The following is a 9,763-nucleotide window of genomic DNA, read 5'->3' as shown; positions in this document are numbered from 1 at the left end:
TGGTTATTACGCTAGGCAAACGAAACCCTGCCGCTGACGTCATAACTGTTGAAAAAGGCAACTGAGACACCAACATACATAACTCTACAGCAGAAAGTAAGTAGGATTTGATAAAAAACTTCCACGTCTTCTTGAATCGTGAATTTAAAAAAATAAAAAATAAAAATGCTTGTACACATTTGATCGTATCGACGATGATATCATAACCTCAGTTCGTGATTTTTCAGGAGTTTAAGGTACGTACCCTTTGAACTCGGCGGCCGGTTGGAGTTTATCCTATATAAGATGGCATAAATGTCCACCTTTCCATAGTAGCAGCACACCAGAAGCCGAGAACTAAGGTAAGACAAACGGTGAGTCGTGTCTCAAAATGTTTGCCAAGCAAGTTGAAATTTTAAAATATCCATAAGTGGTATTCTTTTAATCGTATGGTTAGCTCTTGCTACATATTAGACTAAACTTTTCTACTTTGAATTTTATCCCTTCACTTTGAGGCGCTGCTTCTCTTGTATAGGTTCTGGATAATTTTTAACGCAAAAGTGGAATCAAAATGAAGAAAAAGGCTAACAAATATTGGTATCAAGAGTAGCTTCTAACAATTATCATTTATACGGGGACAAAGTTACATTTGCTGAAGCAGAACCCAAGATTCTAACTGTTTTGTGTCGTATACTGCTAGACTTGAACAATAGAATAATACATAGAAACTTGAGCTCGAAAGGTCTAAACCTGTGAGAAGCAAAGCAAATAATACAATCCGAACTTGCATATATGCCGTGCCAAATCATTCACGTTTTGATTGAGGACGAAGGGAATACACTCTCAACATTCCTCGAGAGATTTATATAAGGAACTTGTTATCGTTGTATGCTGATGATGTTAATTGAAGAGAAGAAACCAACGAGCCTGCCATCATTCATGAACTATCATATACAAGATAGATATATGCCGTTTTGCGCAAGTGTTCTGGTGATCCAACGCTTTTTTCTTCAAATGAAACGACCAGCAAGCCAATGATATTATTATCATGTACTCCAATGTCCCACATACTATAATTTAGGTTACGTGCTTAAACTCTAACACCAGTATCAAAGTCATCTGTCAGACTTGACGGCGACCATGTGGAAATTTTAATCTTTTAACTATAACCTCAAAACTATATATGTCCACCAGTGAAACTGAGGAGAGTACGTTGAGTCGCTCAGTTTTGTCACAGTTTTGACCAAAGTTTCTTCTGTGTCTGAGTGATTTCAAAGTGCTGATATGCTCGTGATCAAAAGCAAATTAGTTTTAACATCACTTGCTTGGGCGGAATTATATATCAACCAAAGGTTTACGCTCACTTCCGAAGCAAACAACACCACTGTGTAGTTGTCGTGGGGACAAAACGATGCCGGGTGCATTTTTTTGCAGGGGGAGGATTGCGTGCGAGTGGGGTGAGACAGTGTCAAAGATTATTTATTGGCTATTGGACCGTGACTTGTTAGACCGACGTAGTGAATAGGCTTCGTAGATGATCTATACCCTAGCCATTCCGAGTGGGGCGGTAATAATTCTCTTAAAGTAGTGTGCGCCTCGAAAGTGAAAAGTCTGAAACTTTTGCTCAACATTCCTTGAGAAATGTTTCAACCGTTCACTATCAAAATCAAGAATAAACATCGGGTTATTTTAGTACTAGAGAAACAAATAACAAAGTACCCAAGATTTACCGAAATTCAAAATAGCTGTCATCCCTGTGTGAAATCTATAGGGTAAAATACAATTTTCGAATGCCAAACAAAACTAAGATGGTAAAAGTTTTTCTTTCTCCAAGGTCTTCAAAATGAGCCTCAACAATGGTTGATCAGAAAAAAATGGGAAAAGTTTGAAAGTCCAAATATCTGTCCCCGAGACGCATCCCACCTTCAACAACACAAACTGTTTTGTTATTCTTCTTTGACACCTTGCCCTTCCGGTATATATATTATATATTATATGTCATCAAAATTGGCATTTTTTTCTTGAAAATAATCATGCCGAAATCCGAAAAATGTTCAGACCCGGTAACAGGTCTTGTAAATTCAACACTGACAAAACTCTGTTTGTACACCAGTATTTCAGCCATGAGGTCACAGCGCTGGATTCACTCAGAAATTACATCACTGTAAAGTTTCCTTTAATACCAGGCCAGATACAGACCTGTTCATATACCCCTGATATCCAACCAATTTTACACGTCCTGTAACAGAGGTTATTTCTTCATGGCTGTTACAGGTACTGATTAGACCCTGTTACAACCATGTACTGAAATTTACCTGTAGTTTTCTCGTTGTGTAGGCAGCCATTGTTTTCTTTGTTTGAAACATAAAAAAAAATAATTTCCTTTAGAATGCCGAAGTAACATATCCACAGAGAGACAGACAGACAGACACAATTAACAGAGAGACAGAGAGGGATTTTATCTCGATTTACTCTGTTTTCTTATTTAGATTATACCATCACATATACTGTAGATCATCCTGCAAGATCGAAATGTCTCGAATAGTTTTAGTCATATTCGTTTTCGGTAAGTAGTGTCCTTGTACTTGTACAACCAATTATCACTGAAAGAACACTTATCTTAAAGTACTTGAATAGGTCTGATGCAGAAGTACAGAGCATGAAGAAGAATTTACATTTTGATGTTTTCCGGGAAGAATGAGAAGCTGTGTTTTTAAAACACCATGTTTCACTTTAAACTATTTATTCAAACACATGAAACCTTGGAATGTTTTTTTTTGATTACAGGATTGTCTAGCAACTTGACTGTAGCTTTGAAATGCTATTCTTGTTATGGGAGTGACTGTCAAACGAACTTTCGTGGCACCGGCATCGAATGTCTTTCTGCTATCAGCTCTCCACGTTGCAGTGTAAGTATGGTCTTTGTCTTTTCAAACTCCACTTTCTATGTCGTTGTATTATATTTTACTAAATGTATCTCCATAGCGTTTTGGCCCATATGATATGATGTGATATTATATGAAATTATATGATATGCATATGACTCGATATGATATGACCTATGGTATGATCTCATCTTATCTTACGTTATCTTGTCTTAGTATGTGTGTATGTATGTATGTATGTATGTATGTGTGTGTGTATGTATGTATGTATGTATGTATGTATGTATGTATGTATGTATGTATGTATGTATGTATGTGTGTATGTATGTATGTATGTATGTATGTATGTATGTATGTATGTATGTATGTATGTATGTATGTATGTATGTCTGTCTGTCTGTCTGTCTGTCTGTATGTATGTATGTATGTATGTATGTATGTATGTATGTATGTATGTATGTATGTATGTATGTATGTATGTATGTGTGTGTGCATTTACACACACTGTTCCATACCCTTATTTATTTTTTTATTACCTAGGTTGGTCGAACTGAAGACAATGGGGTTTTGACACTTTTTGTCAGGAGTTGCTTAGATGCAACACTGTGTTTCAGTGAATGTCAGGAGGGTCCAGTTCGAGGTACTAAAGACGTTTTGCTCCTTTTTTATATAAGAATACTGTCTTCGTCACTGTAATTTAGGGTTACAATGCTAGTCATGAAGATATTTTATCACAGTCAGCCCATTTATTTTTATATAACCCTTGAAAACAATAGGATCACAGCAAGTAGACCCATTTATAAATGAGGATCGCAATATCTGCATTAATTTAAAACATACCTGGTCATCAGATATCGCTAACTAATTAATTAATTAAGATACTCGGTTCATAGTAATATTCCTACTCAGATGTGTTTACTCGAGACTAATTATCCACTGAGTCAGACTGCATGGGGAGTTTTCAGGAAGGCAAATAATAAACGGGTGCTGCACCAAGATATCGCCGCTTTCATACAAGCAAGTACATGATAAACAGGGTAACATGACGGGATGCTTGCATCTAAAAAACTGTGCACTTTTTTGGGCTCTTTCTGCACTGATAAAATGCAATCTAAAGTAGTTATATCAGATATAATCAGACATTACATAACGCTAAGTCAACAACTTCAGATACCAATAGCTTGGCCGGTACTACTTTATGCCAACGTATTGTACAGTGAAGCGGCACAAACTCAGTCTCGTGTAAACCTTGACAACAGTATTATCATTTCAGGTCATAGGAATTTGTTCCTACTTTTATTAATTTGAACTAACATATGGCTTGTAGTATATTTATAGGTCCTATTCTGTGATAATTAGGGTACAATGTTCAAAGAAGTTCAAGGCGAACGATTATCTGTATGAGTGAAGTGTGTAAGGCAGAGATGTCTTCCCTGTACACCCACTTAATCGCTATCTCTAATCACATAATATTATGCAAACAGCTTACGAGATGGCAAATAACTTAAATTAGGAGCTCCATACCCCTTGAAACCCCTATTTCAAGGGGTAAATGTGCATTGAATATGCATTGTTTTTTAGATGGAAACGTCCCCTAATGAATAGTACATGTACACATTTTAACCTTTACAAATACAACATGATGCAACCCACTGAAAGGACGGGAAAGGTATTCACTCGACTTTGACAAAAAACTTTTTTTTTCACATAATATGGCCAGATTTTGAAAATGTAAAATTTCTTGCCTATTCTGCAACTAGCAAATGTTGCTGAGGCATAGTTGATGACTAACATTTTTCAATATATTGCAATGAATTTCTGAGGAAATTGAAAGTACCTTGAATTTGAACAAATTTTGCAGAGGTGCAGCTCATTACGTTGTACATTTTGAATTCGTTGACCCGTTTCTTCCCGGCTCTGTACTTGGCTTTATAACCGTATTATGACAATATTTTGTCTCTGATGTTTTTTCTTGGAATATTTAGGAGTGATAAGGAAAGCTTGTCTGGAATGTTGCGACACAGACCTCTGTAATACAGGGAATGCGAATGCAGGAGTGATGTTCGCACCAATTATGTATCTGCTGATTGGTGGTACAATTATGGCACATGCTGTTCCCGCAATGACATCCACATGACATAAAATACTATTTTCGCTACACTAAATAGTGTCACTTATACTTCTCGACAGGTTTGTTTTCAAAACAAGGTGACGTAAATAGAATTATCTGTCAGTTCCTTACCACAATGATTAAGAAGCAATAGATGATGTAGTCACGATTCAACATGAATTCCGTAACAAATAGAACCAGATGATGAAACAATTTTGAACTATGTCGTTACATGAAGGCAATATAATATTTGTTGCAGTACAAAGGATAATTCTAAGTCGTGTTGTCATTTACACTCATGCGACAATATTTGATGACTTTTTGAACAACAAATTGCACAAAGTTTTATAAATTGAAAATGTAATTTAGAAATCTGTGTCGGTCAGCCAAACATGGGATAGCTCTAGTTGTAACATAGGCCGTTTTTCTGACAGTCAATGGTAATATTAATTTCTGTAATTACAGCATCCGTTGAATAAAATGTTATCAGTTTTCAATTTAAGCAATCTTTAATGTATTTCATATAATCAATGACGATTAAAGAATAATAGCAGACTTTAACGTACTTTGACAGTTATGGTCCTGCTGATCGAGTGTTTTATTGAGAAAATTCTGATGAAGAGCTAACAATGTGTTGAAAGGCCATGTCTGCATTGAACAAGACAACAAAATCTCACGTTGTCGTTATGTTTACAAGAGATCACCTTGTATCATATAACAGTAGAGCAGCTTCAAAAAGAGATACAATTGCACAAAAGTTACCATTTACGTTTTTAAAATTTGGTCACTGTCTTTAAAAAATTCGCTGCCGACTGACGTGTTCACAAAGTGTAACATGATAGAATTAACATGATAAATCATAGATCAATAAGAAAGGAAGACATGTGTTCCCGTAAATGAGTAGTAAATTAAGTGCTTTGAATAAAAAATCTCGCTATATTTATATACTATCGTGAAAGAGTTGCATTGATGCTGTAAAGTGTAGAAGAATCCGAGCATGAGAAATAGAAGAATTGGTTCCTTATTCATTTGAGGAACGTGTCACTCAGAGTTAAGGAAGAGTTAATATGCAAGTGCTGCTTGGTAGAGCCTCAAAGATAATAATAACGGGCGACGCGCTGACAATTAACGTTTATTTATGGGCAAGAGCGAGAGGAAAGCCAAAAATTAACGGGCGAGGCTTTCCGAGCCCGTTAATTTGGCATTCCGCGAGCCCGCGCCCATAAATAAACGTTAATGGTCAGAGTGGAGTCTGTTATTTCCATTATTTTGCGAAAAGTTTTGGAGCGAACAACAACTGGGCCCCAGAACTGAGCAATACGCGACGCACTGTCACGCGCGCTGGAAAATATTGGCAAATCTGGAGATATTTTAAGAAAAAACCTATCTCAACTTGGCCCTGATTATGATTTACGTTTGAGCTGTAAAGCTACGATACTGTGAGTTGTTAATCTTATTATTCATATTCACGGCCATGTAAACAGACCATTACTGTGTATTTGTGGTCAATCACGTGGTTCAGCTCGACTAATCAAAATGCGACAGGCAGGGCATGGTAATATAATGCCTTATAAATATTAATTCAAACTGAAGACGACATTATACGTGATTGACAGCGGGTGCCATAAGTGGGGCAGAAAGTGATTACCAGTTTCGAAACACCTGACATTACTTCTTTGTTGTCTTTATTGGAGTTCCATATATAGTGAACTTCAAAATATCTTGGAATTACAACGTGTTAGCGTTATTAGAAAAACATTTCTAACGATAGATAATAACGCCATTGCAAACGTACCCCTTTCATAGACTTTGCAACAATTGAAACAAATACGACGTCCACTGTTCTCACTTAGAGAACATGTTCAGTGTAGAAAATACCAATCGTTGTACGACCCGTACACACTCTACCGTGAAAAAAAAACTATCGTTAGCATTCTGTGCAGTTTCATCGACTGGAAAAGTGTAAAGGAAAAATATGAATGATCAGGCATACAGTGTAAGGGTGAGTTTTTCATTTGGAGCTCGGCAACGTCTAACAACGTTGCACGTGGCACAGTGAACGTCGTATTGGGTTAAATTGTTGCAAAATTTATCGATGGAGAACTTTCGTAATGAATGTAGGTGGCGTCGTTTTCTATCGTTAGAAGCATTTTTCTTATTACCCAGCACGTTGTAATTCCAAGCTATTTTGAAATTCACTGTTTTTTTTCTGTTACTGATCCACTTTGTGTATGTATTTGCTTGTTGTCTGTCTGTTTCGTGCTCTTTCTGTCTCCGTTTCTGAAATTAGAGTCAATATTTGCGACAGACTATTTAGGATGAGCCTTTTCCTTATGATAGTCAGTCTCTATAGTGACAGGCATTTCGTCTGTTCCCTTAACATACGAAGTCTCGTGAAAAACTCAAATATGAGAGACAGACAGAGAGACAGACAGACAGACAGATCACACAGAGAGACACTGCTTTCTTCTTTCAGACTGTAACACAGATTCATCAGCTTGGTTTGTTAGTATAAAGTTGTACTAGCAAAATGTGAATTTTGAAAATATCAATTCTTCAAGAAACTGGACTCTAGAGAACAGATACCAACAAAGAAAGATATCAAAATTTCGAACAGGGTAATTTACTGAACTGTATTGTGCAGGGTGGTGACGAAGCTGACAAAACACTGATTTCCTTTTAACTGGTACTCCGGGAAGACCATTGGTTCATTTTTCAGCATCTTCTCTCAGCAACATGCCAAACGACATAGGCAGGAGATTGGCGTTAATGATTTTTAAATAAACTTTTTTCAGCATCTTCTCTCAGCAACATGCCAAATGACATAGGCAGGAGAGTGGCGTGAATGATTGTTAAATAAACCTTTGTCGAATGCATCTCGATCACGTGAATGCATATAACACTGAAACGTGTAAGGTTTGGCATAAAAACATCAAGTCGCAAGGGGCAGCAAGCGCCTGTCTTAAAACTGACAAACCTTCTGGTCAACCAGAAAAGATCGCAAAGTAGGTAGCCCAATGCGTCAAGATTCCGGTGGTGTGAAAATCCATTCTCCACACGGATCCATTGTATACATTATCTTCAAGTTGAAAAATTATCCAGTTGTGAGTGAAATGACCTCGACAACTTTTCTTTGTGTTATTTCTCCATAGAAGAACCGTGAGAATGTTTATACCATATCTGATAGTATGTCTATCTATAATGCGATCGGGTGCAATGGCATAATAATTCAACTTTCTTTGAATTTGCCTTAAGCAATCAAAAAGTATTTACTATTGATTTTCAATTTCTTCACATCTACAATATTCATTCTTCAGACGTATTCAAGATTACCGGGAGAGTTATTTTCCTGTGAGATATTGATGAATGAAAAATAATAAACTTACTGACAGTCAAGTTATGATAGGTATGTTTACATTAAATGTGCCCTCCGCCGCCTGCCTCTATACCCTTTATCTTTGAAAAGGGTGAAATGAAAGAAATCGGAAAAGCACCTGTGATATATTCGATTTAAAACCTTTTAAAAATTCTTTGAACATTAGCATCAACATTGATACAATGGGAACTTGTAACTTTCTGAGATTCGATAAGCATACTATTACTACGATGGGTTCATAACGAGTCAACATTCTAAATTTAAACACATCACATGCAGTTTTCAAATATATTATATAACAACTAAACAGCACTGTTAATAAGAAGGAAATTAAAAGTCTTTGGTATATTGATTCACAATTATGACATGGACAATCATCAACAGCAGTACTTAAGATAGAATAGGATTTACTGACCACACATCAAAGAAAGGGGTCTCCAGTAATGGCGCAGGTAATTGGCAGATCCCCACTTTAAAGCATCAGCATGTCCTATTTGAACAGATGGGCTGAACTTGTTCCTCATCAGAAGATGTCTGAACGCATCAGGATACAGTTTCTGCGATATATCGACTTGTTTCTTCACCATGGTACATCAACATCTCCATTATGGCTTGGTTGGAATAGCGATTGGTTGGAGATCGTTCTACCGTAAGGTGAGCGTCCAGTCGCCTGAACAATGAATGGATGACTGACAGGGATTACAGCTGAATCTACTTCAACGTGAGTAAGTTTATTATGAACAGTTGATATAATCTTCTCCGTCACCAGAGATCACAAAATCAATAGCTAAGATTCCTCCATACGTTTGAAAGGATGAAATTGGTTCTTTCCATGGCTTTTCTCCAAACTTCTTTGAGTCCTACTTGGAATTTCTACCTGGTCTGAACTGTTTGGACCTAGGGATACAGAAAATTTATTTGAAGGTTTTGATATGAAATAACTATATCAGAATTGAGCTTATTTCTCAGCTTAATTCCCAACACTGACTCAGTCACCTGATATTGTATCATATTTGTCCACCTAGCCAATTCTACTTGTTTATAAATGTCGCAATTACTGTTGATTTGAACAAAAAATGCTTAGGAAAAAAAATCAACTTGCTTTTATTAAACGCCCATATCGGGAATTTGAAAGAATGAAACAAAATATAGAAAATACTCAAATGCCATCGAATGTCCTCAATTCATCGACCGCATTGATATAACAAAATGAAACAGTATAAAAGAGATTCCTCCTACTGGTCGTAGCTTCAGTTATGGGGATTTAAAGTAATTTTGTCAGCGTGTACGGACAAAAGAGGAGCCCCTCCCACGACATGGCTACCTCGTTCAAACGGCGTTGTCCATACGCATTTTTGACAATAAAGAAATATGGTATTATTTTGGCTTCAACGCTTCAAACGAAAAATCATA

The 9,763-nt window shown here is 36.7% G+C and overlaps 1 long non-coding RNA gene across 1 annotated transcript; it reads left to right on the top strand.

Moving 5' to 3' along the window:
- Window positions 1–237: 237 nt before the first annotated feature.
- Window positions 238–5,342, top strand: LOC139148088 (uncharacterized). Its single transcript, XR_011555868.1, has 5 exons — window positions 238–341; window positions 2,469–2,545; window positions 2,767–2,888; window positions 3,405–3,504; window positions 4,850–5,342. It is a non-coding gene; the product is annotated as an uncharacterized lncRNA (long non-coding RNA).
- The last annotated feature ends 4,421 nt before the right edge of the window (window positions 5,343–9,763 follow it).

The sequence above is a fragment of the Ptychodera flava genome, chromosome 2 (genome assembly GCF_041260155.1).
Source record: "Ptychodera flava strain L36383 chromosome 2, AS_Pfla_20210202, whole genome shotgun sequence".
Classification (NCBI taxonomy): Eukaryota; Metazoa; Hemichordata; class Enteropneusta; family Ptychoderidae; genus Ptychodera; species Ptychodera flava.
Note: the sequence above shows the minus strand (reverse complement) of the source record. Positions and strands in the feature narration are given on the sequence as shown.